This window comes from Protopterus annectens, chromosome 1.part0 (assembly GCF_019279795.1).
Source record: "Protopterus annectens isolate FY-2018-M chromosome 1.part0, PAN1.0, whole genome shotgun sequence".
In the NCBI taxonomy this organism is placed as follows: Eukaryota; Metazoa; Chordata; order Ceratodontiformes; family Protopteridae; genus Protopterus; species Protopterus annectens.
Window position 1 is genome coordinate 947566359 of NC_056725.1, and position 21424 is coordinate 947587782.

Below are 21424 nucleotides of genomic sequence, written 5' to 3' on the forward strand. Positions count from 1 at the left end.
TACCTGTGTTCCTACTAGTACATTGTTTTGATCTTACCAAACTATGACAATGTATGCAGTGTCCGCAAGGGATACAACCAAAAAGTAAATCACCTGTCAAGGTTTGTTGAATTGGGTCCTGAATGTATCTCAATCCATGTTTGTAATGATTGAAATGAGACCCAAGAGTTTTCCCCCTCCAAAAGAAGAAAATACACCTATCATTAAAAAGCTCAGATAGCTTGGTATCAGCTAAAAGAATATTCCAATGTCTTTGAACACTGTCTAATAACATGTTGGTATTCCGCCCATTGGTAGTAACAAGGCGAATGTTTGAATTCCCACCCTGTTCTTTATTTTTATAGTTCAATAAATCCTTCCTGTCTAGCACTGATAACCAATTACTGGCAGTCAAGATGTTACCAATTTTGTAGTCCCTGTCTCTAAACCTTCTGGTCAGGTCCTCCTTGAAGTGCTCATAATTAACTGGATGCGAGCAAATACATTTCATACAAAGAAATTGAGATTTGGGTATGTTCCTAGTAATATGTGGTGGATGGAAACTGGATGCATGCAATAAAGAGTTATATTGTGGGTACTTACGATAAACCTGAGTATCTAAGGTGTTATCTGTATTTCTGGTAACCAAGACATCCAAGAAAGTGATTTGTTGCACATCATGAATGACTGTAAATTGTATTCCCCACTTGTTGCTATTTAAATATTCTACAAATTCAAAGATATTCAATACCAGCTGTCCAGACCATCCAACAATTGTCAAGATAACGTCTCCATATGTCAGTTTCCTGTAAGTATGTGTTATGGCTACTATCATAAATGAGAAGTTCTTCTAGGAAGGCCATGAAAAGATCAGCATAAATAGGGGCAAAGGATGCCCCTATAGCTGTGCACTGAACTTGCCAGTAACATTTGTCTTGGTAATAAAAAAACATTTTTAGAGAGTACATGTTCGTCAAGACAGATCAAAAACGTATTGATCCCTGGTGGATAAAGTTCAGATCTAAGTAGCCAATGTTCGCGAGCCTGCAACCCAGCCCAATGAGGAATGTTGGTATACAAAGCAGATACATCCAGAGTACATAACAGCCACCCTGGTTCCAATTGCATGTCCGAGATTATTTGTAAAGTTGAGTGGTGTCTTGGATCCTGCACCTGACCCACTTAAGTAAAGGTTTCAAGTGTTTGGTCAAAAACTGGGAAAGGAGCTCTGTGATGGAGCCTCTCCCCAACACAATAGGCCTGCCTGGTGGATGATTGGGATCTTTGTGTATTTTGGGCAGTAAATACAAATATTGACTGCTGGGATCAGGCACTGACAAATGATATAATACTGAGCCAGATATAATACCCTCCTCCTTTGCAGACTGAAAAAATGATCAATTTGTTTCTTGAAACTAAAACTGGGGTCCAAAGGCATATGCATGTAGTAACGCCCATTATTAAGTTGCCTCTCAGTTTCAGCATGGTATTTGGCCCAGTCCATGACAACTACAGCCCTTCCCTTATCTGCAGGCAAAATGACCAATTTTTTATTATTTGCAAGGTCCTGAATAGCCTGTCATTCAATCCTTGAGAGGTTATTAGGCATAATCCCGAATTCTCTGAAATGAAAATATAAATCTTTAAGAACACATGTTTGGAACATGTGAACATTATGTTGCATAGGAGGCATGAAATTAGATTTGTGATATTTGAATACATCATCCCCCACAAAATTGGTGGATGAATCAAAATGCAATTTCAAATTTAACAACCGACAAAAGGATATAACATCCTGTGCAAAAGAGTCCTCGGAGACAAAACAGCCAGGTACAAAATTTAACCCTTTATTTATCAATTGAATTTGTACTTGTGACAAAGATTGTGATGAAATATTTAACACATTATTGGTTCCAATTATTTCTGTGTCATGAGTCTGAGTAGGGTCTCTATATTGTCTACATGTGGCATGTTTTCTCCCTGCCCTCCTTGTCGTACCCCTAAAGGGTTTTGAGAATTCTTACATTTAGACACCGGGAAATCTGTGGTATGTTATACATCTAAATCTGTGAATGAAGAAGATTCGTCACCAGATGTCCCATTGTAGGATGCTTTAGATTTCTTAAGGATGGACTTTGGTCTTTTGCATTTAAAGGTTTTCTTGCTCACATTGTGAAATTTGACATGTTTGCTTGTACTAAAAGCGTTCCCCCATTATAGTCTTCCATGTCCCTGTAAAATTTGTGCATTTTCCTCTCCTTGAGATGTTGTTCTAAATGGAGTAATTCTTGAGTGAGTTTATTTAAGTATGTTATATAAGAAGGTTGGTCCTTAAACTTCTTGGTTTCCTCACAAATATTGGCTACCTCAATTATACCAATATCGATAGAGCACTGGATTTCTATGGTGTTTTTACTTACATTTTTCACTGATGAAGGCTATTTCATTTTTCCAGCCGAAACCGGTCTGTTAGAGTTTCATTTATACATGCTTTAATAAAGCAATCAATATACTACAGTCTGCTGGCCTTTGTTCTTGAGTTTGGACTGTTACTTTTGGGGCCGTGCAGTTGCCGTACCTGCAAGGACTGTTTCGTTTTCCATTTTAAGCCTATGCAGTTTCTCTTCTTGTGCTCAAAATAACCTATCCCATTTGGTTATAGATTGGCCTTACCTATCCCATGGTCAATGATTATATATTATCCCTAATGAGAATAAATGGAATCATAACATAGATAATTTGAGGGGATCCATACATCTGTTAAATCATTTGGGAGTTGCATCTGTCCACTTGTACTACAGGGAGCAGTCCTGGTGTTAATTTTCTGTTTCCATCCATAGATCTAAGTTGCGGTTGAAAATGGACATGGATGAACTTTGTTTTATGTGGATGGGGAGTCTTTTCCACAGCAGTGGTACCCTCTGTGAAATATAGCTCTCCCTGCAAATTGCTCTGTTGAAATTTAGATCCCTAGACCAAGTATTTCTGATGTCATTTGACTTGCCAATGTGCAGTAAATGCATCCCTAATGGGTCAGAGGATGCCCTGTTATGCCAGACACAGGTTACCTCATAGCAGTCTGTAGGATACAGAGTATGGTGACATATCTTTGAGTTAGTCCATGTAGGACACATTGTTTTGACCAGGTATACTTTTAGTAAGGTACCTCTGTGGATGTTCCAATTGTTGCATGTGTCTGGACAGATACATGCCAAAGGGGGCATTATATTCAATGACTGACCTAATGAGGGCTGAGTAAAAGAAGACAATGACATCCCTACATCTAAACAGAATCCCTTTGTTTATAAGCTGTGCAATATAGACAGACTGTCTTACAATAACAGACACATGCTGGTCAAAAGTTAGGTCCCTGTCCACATAAGTTCCCAAATCCTGAACAATTGGTTCAACTCTTAGGGATATGTCGTCAATGTGACACTTGCCTGTGGTAGATGAATTTCCAAAGGATACAATCAGTGGTGGCTGGTGACTTCAAATCAAAGGGGGGCTGCAGGAGACAGCTGAATGGGTGGGGTCAAGGGAAGGAGTGTGGCCAACTAGAAAGTGGAGGAGCTATGCTCAAAACCACAAAAATTAACTTTAATTAAATACACTGCCCTGGGTGGCAAACCATCATTATGAGAGTCCAATCAAGACAAAAATAAGTGTAGAAGAATAAAAATATTTCAATGTATTGGCTGCATGACAGCTTACTTAATATCTAGATGGAAACAAAAGGTTGTGAGGCATGAAAAAATAAATTACTTTTTAAATACATTACTGGAATGCCAGTCAAAATCAAATACAAGAAAAACCAGAAGCACTCAACTCAAACCACTTCTCCTTGCACTGCAGTTCTAATTATAATTTATATTCAGCTTTATTAAAGTACCAAGTAACAGGCTGAAAGTAGAAATCCCTGTGATGCCCCCACTTGTAAAAATGTTTCTTATCCAAAAAAGACCTGCTGTCTGACAACTATCTACTTGTTTCATGGGAAAACATGTAAGTACAAAATGAAAAGCAAACAAGAAACAAGCTCAAGATACATTGCTTAAAGGATTACTGTACAGGTTATGGACCACACATGATTGGCATTCTGTTTAGTTTACGGGTAAAGTCTGTAGAGATGACTGGAAGTCTCCAACAAGTGTAATGAGCTTTTTAAAATAATGGAATCCTATCCTTTAATACCCAAGGCTTATACATTATCTAGTCAAGTATTCTCTGCATGGCAACAGCAGAAAGGCTTTCAATGTTGGCAATTCTTTAACAGTATGCTTATTAAAGCTTACTTGCATCTTACAATCTCAGACAAGCTTACCTTATGGTCATTAAAGCATTTCTACTTAAACACAGAGCAACAGGCACTATGAGTAATAAGCATAAATCAACAGTACAAAAATATGACAGAAACCAGACCTTTCTGCAAAATCAAGGACAGATGAAAAGCCACTGTAGTACTTGTGTCTACCTTGGATGGGGGGGACACACTGCACATTTACACTGCATAACTACTCCTTGCCTTGCTTGGACACATCCAGAGTCACTACATGGTGGAGTGGGATGCAACAAGTATGTCACAATTTGAAATGTCTCTGGCTGACTGTGATGGCCCTGACGCATTTGTCATACCTCTCAACCTCAGAGCAAGAAATCTGGACAAAGCCATACACAGAAGTGGGACAAATGCCCAAAAATAAGGACAATTTTTAAATATTGCTCTAATAAACTTAGAAAGATAATAGAATAGGTCTTGCATTAGTATGACTTTTCTGAAGGGTATAAAATCTGAAACTCAAATGTCTGTCATTATTTTCTAACTTCAGTCTTTAGTGATTTGTCACTAATTTGCCAAAAAACACAATTTTATGAAAAATGGACCAAATGTGATGCAAAAATATAAAATAGCCACACAATACAGCTGGGAACCTGTCAAAGAAGGGACACTTTAATATTAGTACTGCTAACTTGAGCAGCTGACAAAATAAAATAATCTACATGCATTTCAAGTAATCTATAACTTTGATTATTACAGTTATTTCTTAATTGTAAACCCTCCATGTTTTCTTCCAAAATTGCTATTTTGCGGAGGGATTATTAGGGGGAAGAGCAACATTTTTTGCCAAAATCGGGGACAGTCGAGAAGTTGGCTATGCCTAATTCTATAAAGCAATTTATTTGCATGTACCTCTCAACCTGTTAATGCAGTAAATCTGAACAAGGCCAAATATATTGGGGGAACATATAAACAGTACTAAAAATTGCTCTTGTATAAATTGTGACAGTTGATAGAATAACAGTTCTTACTTTAGCATGCATTTTTCTGAAGGTTATGAAGTCTGAAACTCAGTGTATCATTATTTAGTGACTTAATTTCTAAATGATTTGCCAGAAAACTACAAATTTTATGAAGAACAAACCAAAAATAAGAAGCAAAAATCTATTCATTCTTTGAAAATCTGGACAGTTGGGAGGTATGGTTCAGCTGGGCCTGTCTGTGTTTGCTGCCCTTCCCCCCTGACAAAATCATGGTTGAATGGAGCCTCTGCAGCCATTCCAATGAACCATTACTTGGCTATTTCACTCCATTTACCATAAACACTAATGTGCATACTGCTTTACTTCTATGATGAGTTGGACTTCATTTGAAAGTTTTATTTTGTATTTTACAGCACAAACACTAAGTCATCTACTAAACAAAGCAATGCAGTCTCACAATGAAAACTTAGCATTAAAACTTCTCTGCTCTTGAAACCCACATTCATTGAAACAGCATTGAAACCCACATTCAAAGAAAATACATTTTGCCAGTGGCAGATAAAGATTAATTGTGTGCTGTTTTCAAATCATAGGCCCCTTGCATATGAAACATACATGTGCTCTTTGATACACCTTCCTCATTGCACTAAATTATATTCCTTGTACAATATATTACAGTTGTTAGAGGGTGTTTTAAATTTGTTTTGAACATTTTTCCAGTAAGCAATGAAACAAAATGCATGCAACCATAATGACAAAACTGCCCAGTTCAGAACATTTATCATAAAAGTCTACTCAGACTTCCACAGTCCACCATTATCAGTAAATATGCACAATTCTACAGTCCACCATTATCAGTAAATATGCACAATTCTACAGTCCACCATTATCAGTAAATATGCACAATTCTACAGTCCACCATTATCAGTAAATATGCACAATTCTACAGTCCATTATCAGTAAATATGCACAATTCTACAGTCCATTATCAGTAAATATGCACTATCTCTGAAGAAGTAAAAGTCATCTAAATAATTCCACATTAAAGAAATCTGTAACTAATGAAGAGGTTGCTGCTAGCAAACACCTTTATATTTCATGGTTTCATCGAAAAATAAAGTGTCTGTTGCCCCTCAGGAATAAATTGCCTATATTACATTAAACAAATGATAAGCTAGTAATATTGCAAGAGGAAATGGATGGCAAACTGATAACGGACTCATTGTTAGTATCTTCACCAAGGAGAAGATTCTCAGTATGGCAGCATCCACCCCTTGTGGTAGTAGAACCCACAGCCTTCTGCATCAAAGGCAAGTACACAACCTGTTGTGCTATTAACAAGGCAAACCAGCTTCACTTAAGCAACACTAAACTTCTGTTCCCCTGCAGCTCTCAGCTTCTTGTAAAATCTACTCAATACTCAACTTTGCAGCACAAGAAAAGTGGAAAAAGCCAAAATGTATTTGGGGGGGGGGGGGTCAAAAGCCCAAAAACCTGGGACACAAACATTTTGCTTGTATAATCTTGGAAAGTTGCTAGAACCATACATTTTACTGCCAAGCTCCCTGTGCAAAACAGTCAGAGCAACATACCACTACGCCAAATCAGCTGCTTTGTAAAAGAGGAAGACTGAAACTTAAATGGCTATCATTTAGTGAATTCAGTTCTCACCATAGCTGTCAACCTCTTAGTACAAAACACCTGTGCAAACCCAGTAAGGAGGGAATACAGCCCTCAAACATTCAGTGAATTCAGTTCTTGCCATAGCTGTCAACATTAAAACCTGGACGAAGCCAGTAATGGGGGAATACAGTCCCAAAAATAGGGACAAATTTCAAATATTCATCTTATAAACTTAGAACATTGCTAGAATAAAAGGTTGTGTTACGGTTGTGTTACTATGTATTTTCTGAAGAACATGAAGTCTGAAATTCAAATGCCTGTCAATTTTACTGCTGACAGAATAAAAACAATTTTCAGCAGAGACCCAGGGAGAAATACTGCAGACACGTCATTGTAAAATGACAGGGCACCAGAGCAAATCCACACAAATGCAGGGAGGAGATGCAGACTCCACACAGAAGGCACACCAGCCATGAATAAAACCAGAAAACCTATAGCTGTGAGGCAATAATACTACCACTGCACCATCAAATATGCAAGGACTTAAGCATTCAGAAACCTGAAGTCTGAAATTCAAATGCCTGTCAATTTTATTTAACATTTGTTAATCAGGACAGTCTGACTTGGAACAAAAAAAAATTTCAGCAGTGGCCCAGGAAGAAATAATGCGGACATGTCTTTGTAACATGGGAGGACACAAAAGCAAACCCACACAAACACAGGGAGAAGATAAAAACCCCACAAAGAAGGCACCCCAGCCAAGAAGCAAACCTCAGAACTTGCAGCTGTGAGGCAACAATGCTACCACTGCACCATCAAATATCAAGCATTGCAACATTTACAAACCACAGATATTATGAGGAACAGATCAGATCAAATATGAGGCAAAAATCTGCAGTTTTTTATTTTACAAATGGTGGTGGGTAGGGAATTCAGGTCTTTAACACCTGCATACAAGGTACAGGGTTCAAGCCTGAGGTATTCCCTACCACATACACACACACACCTGTAGTAGCAAACCACAAAAACTAAATATACTGCACTGGGTGCCAAACAGTCATTATGATAGTCCAATCAAGACAAAATGAAGTGTAGAAGAATAAAAATATTTCAATGCATTGGCTGCATGGCAGCTTAATATCTAGATGGAAACAAAAAAAGGTTGTGAGGCATGAAAAAATAAATTACTTTTTTTTAAATACATTAATGGAATGTCAGTCAAAATCAAGTATAAGAAAAACAAGCAGCACTCAACTCAAACCACTTCTTGCACTGCAGTTCTAATTATAATTTATATTCAGCTTTATTAAAGTAACAAGTAACATGCTGAAAGTAGAAATCTCTGATGACCCCACTTGTAAAAATGTTCCTTATCCAAAAAAAGACCTGCTGCCTGACATCTACTTGTTTCATGGGGAAAACATGATCAAAGTAAAAAATGAAAAGCAAACAAGAAAATAAGCTCAAGATACATTGCTTAAAAGGATTACTGTACAGGTTATGGACCACGCAATTGGCATTCGGTTTATGGGTAAAGCCTGCAGAGATGTCTGGAAGTCTTCAAGTGTAATGAGACTCTTAAAATAATGTAATTCTGTCCTTTATTACAAATACTGGCATATGCATTTCTATACCCAAGGCTTATACATTATCTTAAGTATATAAAGTATTCTCTACATGGCAACAGAAAGGCTTTCAATGTTGGCAATTCTTTAACAGTATGCTTATTAAAACTTACTTGTATCTTGCAATCTCAGCCAAGCTTACCTGATGGTTATTAAAGTATTGCTACTTAAACACAGAGCAACAGGCACTTTGAGTAATAAGCATAAATCAACAGTACAAAAAATATGACAGAAACCAGACCATTCTGTAAAAATCAAGGACAGATGAAAAGCCACTCTAGTACTTGTGTCTACCTTGGATGGGTGGGATTCTCTGCACATTTACACTGCATAACTACTCCTTGCCTTGCTTTGACACATCCAGAGTCACTACATGGGGGAGTGGGGTGCAACAAGTATGTCACAGTTTGAAATGTCTCTGGCTGACTTGTGATGGCCCTGACACATTCGTCATACCTCTCAACCTCAGAGCAAGAAATCTGGACAAAGCCATGCAAAGAAATGGAACAAAGGCCCAAAAATAAGGGCAATTTTTAAAATATTGCTCTGATAAACTTAGAAAGATAATAGAGGTCTTGCATTAGTATGAATTTTCTGAATGGTATGAAATCTGAAACTCAAATGTCTGTCATTATTTTCTAACTTCAGACTTTAATGATTTGTCACTAATTTGCCAAAAAACACAATTTTATGAAAAATGGAACAAAAATGTGATGTAAAAAATATAAAATAGCAACACAATACAGCTGGGAACCTGTCAAAGAAGGGACACTTTAATATTAGTACTGCTAACTTGAGCAGCTGACAAAATAAAATATCTACATGCATTTCTGAAATAAAAGTAATCTGATTATTACAGTTATTTCTTAATTATAAACCCTCCATGTTTTCTTCCAAAACTGCTATTTTGCGGAGGGATCATTAGGGGAAGAGCAACATTTTGAGCCAAAATCAGGGACAGTTCAGAGGTTTGGCTATGCCTAATTCTATAAAGCAATTTATTTGCATGTATCTCTCAACCTGTTAATGCAATAAATCTGGAGCCAAATATATTGGGGGAACATATAAACAGTACTAAAAATTGTTCTTCTATAAACTGGGACATAAATCTGGACAAGGCCAAATATATTGGGGGAACATATAAACAGTACTAAAAATTGCTCTTCTATAAACTGGGACAGTTGATAGAACAGGTCTTACTTTAGCATGCATTTTTCTGAAGTGTGTCATTATTTAGTGACTTAATTCCTAAATGATTTTGCCAGAAAACCACAAATTTTATGAGGAACAAACCAAAAATAAGAAGCAAAAAATCTATTCATTCGTTGAAAATCTGGACAGTTGGGAGGTATAATTCAGCTGGGGCTAAGTTTGCCACCCTTCCCCCTCACAAAACCATGGTCGAATGGAGCCTCCCTGCAGCCATTCCAATGATCCATTACTTTGCTATCTCACTCCATTTATCATAAACACTAATGTGCATACTGATTTACTTCTATGATGATTTGAACTTCATTTGAAAGTTTTATTTTGCATTTTACAGCACAAACACTAAGACATCTGCTAAACAAACTTGGCATTAAAACTTCTCTGCCCTTGAAACTCACATTCATTGAAACAACATTAAAACCAACATTCAAAGAAAATACATTTTACCCGTGGCAGATAAAAATTAATTCTGGGCTGTTTTCAAATCATAGGCCCCTTGCATATGAAACATACATGTGCTCTTTGATACATCTTCCCATTGCTTTGAACATTTTTCCAGTAAACAATGAAACTAAACTGTCCAATTCAGAACATTTCCATCATAAAAGTCTACTCAAACTTCTACAGTCCACTATTATCAGTAAATATGCACAATTCTACAGTCCACCATTATCAGTAAATATGCACAATCTCTGAAGTAGTAAAAAAGTCATCTAAATAATTCCACGTTAAATAAATATGTAATGAACAGGGTGGTGCTAGCAATCACCTTTATATTTCATGGTTTCATCGAAAAATAAAGTGTCTGATGCCCCTGAAGAATAAATTGCCTAAATTACATTAAAAATAAGCTAGTAATATTGCAATAGGAAATGGATGGCAAACTGATAACAGGCTCATAGTTAGTATCTTAATTTTAAGTACGGCAGCATTCACCCATTATGGGAGTAGAACCAACAACCTTCTGCATCAAAATCAAGTACACAACCGTTTGTGCTATTAGCAATGTGAGCTGACTTAGCATAATCAGCACTAAACTTCTCTTCCCCTGCAGCTTTCAGCTCCTTGTAAAATCTACTCAATACTCAACTGCATCTCAACTTCGCAGCACAAGATGTCTGGAAAAAGCCAAATTTATTGGGGTTGGTCAAAAGGGCAAAAACCAGGGACACATTAAACATTGCTTGTATAATCTTGGAAAGCTGCTAGAATAAAATGCTGTGTTACCACCTTACATTTTACTGCCAAGGTCCCTGTGCAAGAGTCAGAATAACATACCACTATGCCAAATCACCTGCTTTGTGAAAGAAAAATGCTGTGTTACCACCGTACATTTTACTGCCAAGGTCCCTGTGCAAAACAGTCAAGAGAAACATACCACTACGCCAAATCAGCTGCTTTTTGAAAGAGAGGAAGACTGAAACTTAAATGGCTAGTTCTCACCATAGCTGTCAACCTCTTAGCACAAAACACCTGGACAAACCCAGGAATGAGGGAATACAGCCCTCAAACATATTCAGTGAATTCAGTTCTTGCCATAGCTGTCAACCTTAGCACAAAAAACCTGGACAAAGCCACTAACAGGGTATTACAGTCCCAAAAATAAGGACAAATTTCAAATAGCCATCTTATAAACTTAAAAAATTGCTATAATAAAAGGTTGCGTTACTATATATTTATTGCTAAAATAAAACGCTGTTTTACTATGTATTTTCTGAAGAATATGAAGTCTGAAATTCAAATGCCTGTCAATTTTACTTCTGACGGAACAAAAACAGTTTTCAGCAGAGGCCCAGGGAGAAATAATGTAGACACATGTCTTTTTAAAATGGCAGGACACCAGAGCAAATCCACACAAACACAGGGATAAGATGCAGACTCCACACAGAAGGCACCCCAGCCAAGAATCAAACCAGAAAACCTATAGCTGTGAGGCAACAATACTGCCACTGCACCATCAAATATGTAAGGAACTAAACATTCAGAAACCTGAAGTCTGAAATTCAAATGCCTGTCAATTTTATTTAACATTTGTTAATGAGGACAGTCTGACTTGGAACAAAAAAAAAATTCAGCAGAGGCCCAGGAAGAAATAATGCAGACATGTCTTTGTAACATGGGAGGACACAAAAGCAAACCCACACAAACACAGGGAGAAGATACAGACCCCCCCCCCCACAAAGAAGGCACCCCAGCCAAGAAGCAAACCTGAGAACCTGCAGCAGTGAGGCAACAATGCTACCACTGCACCATCAAATATTAAGCATTGCAACATTTGTAAACCACAGATATTATGAGGAACAGATCAGATCAAATATGAGGCAAAAATCTACAATTTTTTTACAAATGGTGGTGGGTAGGGAATTTAGGTCTTTAACACCTGCATACAAGGTTCAAGCCTGAGGTATTCCCTACCACACCACCAGTATATTGCACCAGGCGCATTTTCACACACACACACACACACACACACACACACACACACACACACACACACACACACACACACACACACACAGAGTCCCTGTACACTTACCTGGTCCTGTAGTACATCCCTGTCCTCAAAACCACCATTAAATCCAGGTCCCTGTCCGCAAAACCACCATTGAAAATCCATGAAACCCCCGACGAGTGCAGCTGAAAAACCCGCGCAAATCCGACCTTGCCCGTCGTGAGATCTTCCCCTGCAGCAAGCCAATCCAGACCCGAGATCCTTCTCCTGACTGCCGACCTTGCAGTCCGACCCCGATGCTTTTCCCCAGTGAGTTCCCAGGCAGTCTATGCAGTTTAAAACTGCATAGACTTGTGGGAGCGCTCCTGTTCACGTGTCTCAATCAGGACTGCTGCTGAGACAATCTGCGCATGATCCATGCTCCAGACTGTCTCAGCAGCAGTCTGGACTAGTGAAGTCCGCAAAATTTTAAAATATTTTTTTTCTTATTTTTTTCTTTTTATTTTTTTTCTTTTGTTAGTTTGAAGTTGAGGGGGCTGCAGTACCGCAGTCCAATAGCACAGGCCGCCCCTGGATACAATAATCATTTTTTCAGCATTTAGTTTCAGTACATGATTTTGGCAAGATTTATTTATTTTACATTTGTTTACCAAGGAGGTCCAACTGGGTTTTTGGGCCATTTTTAGTGGATATCCATGGAGAAAAGCTCCACAAGTATTGTTAAAGAAAAGCAAGATTTAAACAGTTTTGACAAATAAAATAATACAATTATGACAGGTATAATAAAATTATTAAACAGTTATAACAATGTGCAGTAAATGCATCACTAATGGGTGTTACTACATGTAGAAAATCCTTCTACGTGGCCCACCTAATCACAAAAGGGTTCACATCCAGATCAAAAGAGGTCATTGTGCCCCTCTACTCATCACTCATCAGACCCATCTTAGAGTACAATGCCCCATTTGGGATGTATCTTACAAGACACCTACAACAGCTGGAAAGACCACAGAAGTACCTCACCAAGAGGATCAATGGCCTGAAACAGATGCCCTATGCAGCTCGACTGAAGAAACTTCAGTTGTACTCAGTTGCATACCGCCTACTCAGAGGTGAGCTCTGCTTGACATACAAGGCCAAGTCCAACCCAGAATTGATGGACATGCTCCACCTAAAGAAAACCTTACCCCCTTGAAGCACATGCTCTAGGGATTTAAACCTCACCACAACAATAAATAAGACATGCTGGAATGATAGATTTCTGTCCCAGAGACTTCCCATGCTTTGGAACAAGATCCCAATCTACATTAGGCAAAACTCCTCACTAACACTCTTCAAAATGGCAAAAGCCAACACATTCTCACTAGGCTTATAAATGCCTTCGGGCAAATAGCCTAGTACCCACCTATGAACCTATGAGCCTAAAAGTGATGTAAGCTTATGTATACAAATAATTAGATTATGTTATGCTGGTTAAAGAGAGAAAATAATAGATGAGATAGGACTCCAAGAGAAAAATGGAGTGGTAAGAGAAAGTATGGTTGGGCAGGAATTAAAAGCAGAGTTGCTCAATAGTTGAGATGTGGCAGTACTGTAGTTGCAAAGGAAGAGTTGAAGCAGATAGAAAGGAGGAGGATTTTAGACTGGTTTAGTACATGAGCAGAGCCATTTATTGTTTAGGTGTTCTCTTAGCATTATTTTGAATTTGAATGGGTTGGGTATACTGAGTATTTCTTGATGCATCGTATTCCACGATTTCACTATTATGTTGGAGTATAAAGAGTCACCATAGCTATTATTGGATATGGTTACCTTCAGAAGTTTTTGGGAGGATCTTAGAGTCCGACAGCTGGTATGGGGTTTGATAAGATCACTAAGGGCTGAACAGTTTTCTGGGTGGTGTAGGATGGAGTGTGCTAGGGCTGGCTGGTTGAAGGTGATAATATTAGGAATTTTCAACCATTCTAGGTGGCGTAATTATGAGCAGTGATGTGATCTGGATGATAGGTTAGTGGAAAATCTATCTATTTTGTTATAGCATGTGTCCAGTTTATTTAGGTCTGCTTTTCTTAGGTTACTAATTACTGGTGATGCGTATAAAAGTGTGGAAAGTAAATAAGATGGATGTGTTTTTTGTAAGAGTTCAGGAAAGAGAGGGAGCCAAATGTATGAGGTAGGAATAATCTGCATATTGTATTGTGGTTGGATGCTAGGTAGCTGTACAGAGTTTGTAAAAATGGAAAAAAGGAGTGGACCAAGGATTGAACCTTGAGGTGCACCCACGGAGACTACTAGGATAGTGGAAAGTTCAGTTTGCCACCCGACTGCCTGCTATCGGTCAGATAGGTAGCTGACAAACTATGACAGGGTGGATTGGGAGAGGCTTAAGGCAGCTACTGTAGCTCATTAATACATTTTTGGTGGGAGACTGTATCAAAGGCCTTAGACATGTCAAGAAAGATGGAAGAGGCAAGTAGGCTATTGTTGCTGTGGTGGTTGATTGTGTTTGTAAAGCTAACTAGAGTAGTTGTACTGTATTTTGATGTGAAACCATGCTAAGATGAGGATAAGAGGTTATTTTTTTGGAGGTGGTCTAGTAGCTGTGAATGCATGCATTTTTCGAGTAATTTTGCTATGGGTGATACAATAGCGATTGGCCTGTAAATAGTGAATTTGGTGGAGCTCCCTCCTTTGTGGAAGGTGGTTATGGAGGAGATTTTCAAAAGTTTAGGGATATAATTTTCTGTTATAGATTGGTTGAGTAAGATTGATATGGGGTAGGAGTTGATGTCATGCTGCTAATTTAAGAAATTCAATAGGGAGTTGGTCAGCAGCAAGGCATGGACGTTTAATTTTAGGTAGGTATTTTTTATTTATAATGAAAGAGTTAAGATTAGTCTCTAGGGTGGTGGAAATAGTTTTTGGGGTGTTGCTGTTTTTAATAAAGGATAGAATAGAACTAATAAAGTGTGCATTAGAGTGTGAGGCTGTGCTGTTTGTGTGGTTTGTTGTGGATAGAGCTGGGGTGGTGGACTGGCTTTGTCTTAGTAATTGGTTTATAGCTGCCCAAAATTTGGGGGGATTTCTTTTGTTGCTTTTCTTGAATTGTTGCATAGTATTGATTTTTATGGTGTTTAATTTGTTTTTTAGCTTGGGTTTGAAGTTGGTGATAGTTTTGAAGGGATATGTGTTTTTTGGTTTTCTGATATAGGTTCCATGTTTTATCTCTGAGGATTATTTTCGTTTCAATATCGAGCTGCTGTATAGGTTTCTTTTTTACATGCATCTTTCTGAGGTGTGCTACACTGTATAGGGTAGCAAATATTTTTTTATTGAAGTATTCAACTTCTAGGGAAGATCGAGGTGTTTTAGTGGGCTCCAGTCACATAGATGCAAAAAGGTTTTGAAGGTGTTAGGGGAGAAGTTCTTTCTGTTTCAAATATGTTTATAGAGGGTGTTTTTTGGAAGGACTATGTGGTGCTTTAGTAGGTATGTGGGTAGGTGATTGCTTAGGGTGTCAGGAATGCAGCCTGACTGGTAACAGAGTGATTTGAATTGATAAGGGTCCAGTTGAGAATTGATTGTTTATTACTGTGTTTGTCATGTCTTGTTTATTAGTTGACTAAAACCATGAATGTTTATGAAGTTTGATGGATTATGGGAGGAGCATGTAGTCCAGTCTCTACTGATACCCTCCATTATTATAGTTTCATGGCTGAGCATAATTGAACATGAGCAGAGGACGTCCTCAGTTATGGTTGGTTTGTTACCTTGTGGGATGTAGATAGCTATTATGTTAATGTGCTTTTGGGGTTTATATAAAGTCAGGAGATGAATATTTTAAGTTAGGTATGATGGTGGGGTTGATAGTGAGTCTATCAATTTGAGATTATCCTTGTATAGTATTGCTATGGTGCTACCATGTTCAGGAGCGGCCTTAGGTCAACTGGTACCCTAGGCAAAAGGGCTCCACGGCGCCCCTCACCACACCACCTGGTGCCCCCATCCTAGTCTACATACACTAAATAAATACTGGAAAAAAGTGCCCCTACTACAGTGGCGCCCTAGGCGGCTGCCTAGTTGGCCTATGCCTAAGGCCGGCTATGACCATGTTTATGGGTTCTGTCTTGTCTATGAATGTTATAGCCTTGGGTAAGTAAATCATTATTTTGAATGTGGGGTTTTATCTAGGTTTCAGTTAGGATTGTTATGTCTGGGGAGTAGTGGGATAGGCTTGCATGAAACTCGTGGATTTTGTTTGATAGGCTTCTAAGGTTCATATTTAGTTGTAGCAGATCAGAGTTGCTGTGGTGGAGGTTGTAGGGGTTGCATTTGTTAGAGTGGTGAATAGGTTGGGATTGTTATTTTTGGATTGGAGGCCTGGGCTGAGGTATATGTCAGTGCTTAATTTGATGTGGTTTGTAATAACTGAGAATAGGTATAAGATTTTGATAAATAGTTTGGTGTATTTTTGGAGTGGACTTGGATTTATTTTTAAGTCAAAAAGTTTAAGTGATGAGAGTTTTGTATAGGGGTTGATAAAAACATCTGGAGATATAGTAATGTTGCATAGTGTGGTGTCCGTATTATAGCTTGGGTTGGTAGGGGAGTAAATGGCTGTCATTTGGAGATGATGGAATGATGTAGAAAGGTAGGTAGTTATAAGTACAGCAAGGACTGTTGTTAGTTTGATTAACATTCTGGTAATTTGTAGAGTAGTGCTTTGTAGGAACGATTTGGGTTTTGTTCAAAGGAGTTGTGAGTATTATAGAGAAATTGGTGGGACTACTTAGTGAGATAGAATTTGGTGGCTAATATGTGGTATAGTTGGTTATACTTTATGAGGTATAGTAGGATTACTAATGTATAATATGTTTAGCTCCAAATAGTTAGTATGGTATGGATGGTTGTGGCTAGAGTGGATGTGTAGATGGTTAAGTTTAAATGTAGCGATAGTAGGATTGGGGGGTATTAGGGGTACAGTAGGGGAGCAGAGTGAGTCCGAGCATAGCGAGGGCAAACAGAATGGGTTGAGCCACTTGCTGAAGGTATGAAAAGGTTAGACTCCCAAAAAACTATCTGTTTCTCAGAGAAAAAAAAATAACGCTCTAACACTCATCAGTCATTAGCCTGATTTGTTGTCCGATTGTAGTTATTTGGGGATTCAATGACTGCTCCTAGCTTGCAGTCATCTGCAACCTAGTCAGTCAGAGCCCTTTAGGATTAGCATTTACTTCAGAAAAATAGATGACTAATAGGAGTGGTCCTACACAGAACCCTGGCAGACTCCACTGGTGAATGGTCTCTTTTTGGAGGTAATGCCCCCATTTTTATTATCTGCATCAGCAATTAGCAATACAGCAGGTGACATAGGGGTTTATTCCCAGTTTATTTAGCTTTTCTACTATGCATGAATAGGGAATTGTGTAAAAGCTTTGGCCAGGTCGGAGCATTGTCTTTGGCTTGGGTAGCTATTTTAGCCTGAAACATGGCTTTCTTGGATATTAAGCAGTTTACCTTTACATGTGTGTAATGCACATGTGTGAAATGCAAAAGTCCGAAAGGACTTTTTCAAGTTCTCGGAAGGCTGAAAACAAAATGTATGGAATGTGCAATGAGTGAATGCACAGTAATGTTCGCTCATTGCAGATTCGCCATTTTTGGTGCGGGTTGCACTATAGTGGGGATCGGGAAGTAGACCCTTTCCCCACTGTAGTGTGACCTCAGAGCTAGAATAATAAAGTGGGGGGTGGGGGTGCAGGGGGGCTTGCCCCCCTGCATTATGCTATGTCTTTCAAATTGAGGTTCGAAAATCAGCGAATCTGGTTTTTGATTTGCTGATTTTCGAACTTCGGTGCAGATCGGACTGACGATTTTTGTCATTCCGGTTTGCACAAAGGGCCATTCGGTAGGTTGATTTTTCAACCTTTCAAAGGTAAATCTATTAAGCTCCTGTGTTTTTGCTTGTTTCAGTGACAAGGGTGGTTACATTCTGGGAATAACTTTTTTCTTTCAGTCAAAATTATTTTCCTTTCATTATAAAGCTTGTTGATATTATGGTTCCACAATGTGAGTTTTTTTCTGGGGTTTGCCCTGTAGTTGTTCTTATGAGGCACAACTGTAACTATTTACTTACATGCTGGTATAGTATAGTGTTGTAAATTTCTGCATATTCTGTGAAGTTTACTGGGTTTGGTGGGGATCTGAAACTTGCCAATGTATCACTTAGGAGAAGTTAGTTTGCCTTAAAGAAATTCCTAAAGGTACCTTGGGTGGAAGAGATCTTTGGTTTCAGTTTTTATTTCAAGGGAGACTGCTTTATGGTCAAACCTAACAAGTGATGAAGATACACAAGGGATGGTGAAAGATGCTCCCATATTAATAAGGACAAGATCCAGAATGTTATTCCCACTAGTGGGTTCTCTGACTAGTTGTTCTAGGTTATTTGTATTCACAAAGTCCAGGAATCTCTGTACTTGTGCACTTGCCCCACTCACCAGGCTGAACAAGGAGAAAATTACAGTCAGCTGCCTGTCGGGTGCCAGGATCTGCCACATAATGCATGCACTCAAGTCACTCCACAACAAGTACAAATATGACTCTGTCATTGTCCATGCTGGAGTGAATGACTTGAGACGTACCTCCCTGGACTACGTGAAAAGAGACATGGAAGAGCTCGCGGATCATGTGGCCCAGGCAAATATGACCCTAGCCCTGAGTAGCATCCTGCCTTCACCCAGAATGATACCACAGTATAAGGACAAAATGATTGACTTCAACAATTGGCTAAGCTTCTGGTGTCATTCAAAGGGGATCCAGTATCTGACTGCCTGGGAAGCCATGATCGACAAACCACGATGCTTTGCCAGAGATGGTCTGCACCTGTCACCCCTGGGATTCAGGTTACTGGCTAAAGCTGTTGCCACCCCTATAGTGCCTTTTTTAGGCAAGGTTCAAAGTACAAAACCACCATCGTAACAGATACAAGCATGCAAAATCTGAAGGTAATGCTACTCAATGCTAGAAGTCTAAACCTCAAAATGCACTCTCTCGAGGCACTCCTAAAAATGGAGACCATCAGTATCTGTGCAGTAACTGAGACCTGGTTCAAGGCTCCAGAGAGCACCCCTGCAATACCAGGCTACAACTCTTACCACACTTTTTGGCCACAAAACCAAGACTGAAACACTAAAGGTGGAGGAGTGTCCATATTCGCCAAGGATATTCACACCTCCAGGCTAGTTGCCCAACACAATGCATCTGAAATTCTCCAGGTGCAACTAACACTAGGTAAGACTGCAATCCAAATTGTAGCTTGCTACAGATCCCCCACCATGCCCCAAGATTCTCACTACACCTTTCTAACCATACTGGAAAATATTAAGATACAACCAAACACCCTAATACTGGGTGATTTCAACTACTCTGCCATTAACTGGGAAAACTACTTGGGTATCAACTCCTTTTCCCAACTGTTCTTGGAATTCATAAATTCCAATGCCCTGGATCAACTAATCCATTGTCCCACCAGCGGCTCCAATATCCTAGACCTGGTCATTACCAACATGGGAGATAGATGCTGCACACCAGTGGTCACCTCCTCATTGGTCAGGTCTGACCATAAGCAAATCACCCTTGACATCCACATCCCACCCTCACCCCCCAGTAAGGAAACCTCCTTACAAAACTTCTCCAAAGCCAACTTTATGCTCCTGAAGACAGAAGTGACAAACTTCATGACACCCATGCAGATGGGATCTGAAAGTTCGACTGCAGAATCCTACACTAAGGCATTGTATGAGCACATCCACTCGTGCATGAATTGTGCCTTCCCAAATAGAACCAAGATGCTCGCCTCCAAAAAAAAGGAAGCCAATCTGGTGATCTCCTGCTATAAACAAACTATACAACAGAAGGAAGAAACTGCTGCAGAAAAGAGGAAAATCCCAGGATGCAAAAAACTCCCTCACCAGACTCAATAAGAAGCTGAGATCCCTCATAAAATCCTCAAAAGCTAGTTACAAAAATAAAATTGCCAAAGATTCCAAAGACAACAACAAGGCATTCTATAGTTATTTCAAAAATCTAAATGGCAATGCTCAGATCTGCTCTGAGCTTCAACAGAATGACATTAAATATACTGATCCCAAGGATATTGCCAATATCCTGGCAGATCGATTTAGTGCCAACTTCACCCCCCTCTCACCCCTAAAGGGCCATCTCAATACCAAAAGATTGCCAAATTCCAGTAATCACGGCCACACAGGTAGAAACCGCACTCTCCAAAGCTAAGAATACAGCATCCATGAGACCAGATGACACCCCAGACTGTGTACTACATGAAATACAAAATGAACTGGCACCTCACCTAAGTGTCATGTTTAATCATAGCCTCACCTCAGGCTTCGTGCCCACCGAGTGGCGTACAAGTAGAGTTATCCCACTCCACAAGGGGGGATCCACCTTGGATCCCGGGAACTACCGTCCCATTAGTTTGACAAGTCTGATCTGCAAGGGCATGGAACGCATTATCATGGAACTTATAAACAAAGCCATTGGCAACCTTCAAACACTGGACCCCACCCAGTTAGGGTTTGTGAAGGGCCGATCTTGTCTCCTGAACCTGATTGACTTATTCAAATCAGTCTCCAGACGAGGACGAGGTAAGGCGGTCCACATAGCCTATCTGGACCTTGCCAAGGCCTTCAACACCATCCCCCACTCTGGAATTATAGATAAACTTACTAAGCTGGGCATAAATCCCTATGTCACTCAATGGGTTGCCAACTGGCTTACTGACAGAACCCAGACCGTAAAAGTGGCCGACTACAAATCCAGCTCTAGACAAGTGACAAGTGGCGTACCTCAAGGTTCAGTCCTGGGACCACTCTTGTTTGACATCTACTTCTCTGAAGTACAGGCCAACACTAAGGGACTCTGGCTAGCAAAGTTTGCAGATGACTGAAAACTGGGAGCCATTATTGAATCCCCAAATGATGTGGATATTCTACAAAAGGGCCTTACAGAAACAGATGCCTGGTGCCAGAGCCATGGGCTCAAGCTCAATGCCAATAAACATATACTTATCCCCTTTGGGAAAAAACATGTACCCATGAATTACCACATAGGTGGCAGTACACTAAACATCGAAAGTGTGATGAGAGACTTAGGGACACAGGTGGGCAGTGGTCTCACTTTTGATCACCACATCTCCACAACAGTCAGGAAATCCTTCTATGTGGCACACCTCATCACTAAGGGCTTTTCATCCAGA

General features: G+C 39.4%; 1 protein-coding gene across 13 annotated transcripts in view; it reads left to right on the forward strand.

The window, feature by feature from the left end:
• LAMA2 (laminin subunit alpha 2) overlaps positions 1 to 21424 on the forward strand; it is a 4753606-nt gene that overhangs the window by 2116551 nt on the left and 2615631 nt on the right. The window lies entirely within an intron of this gene.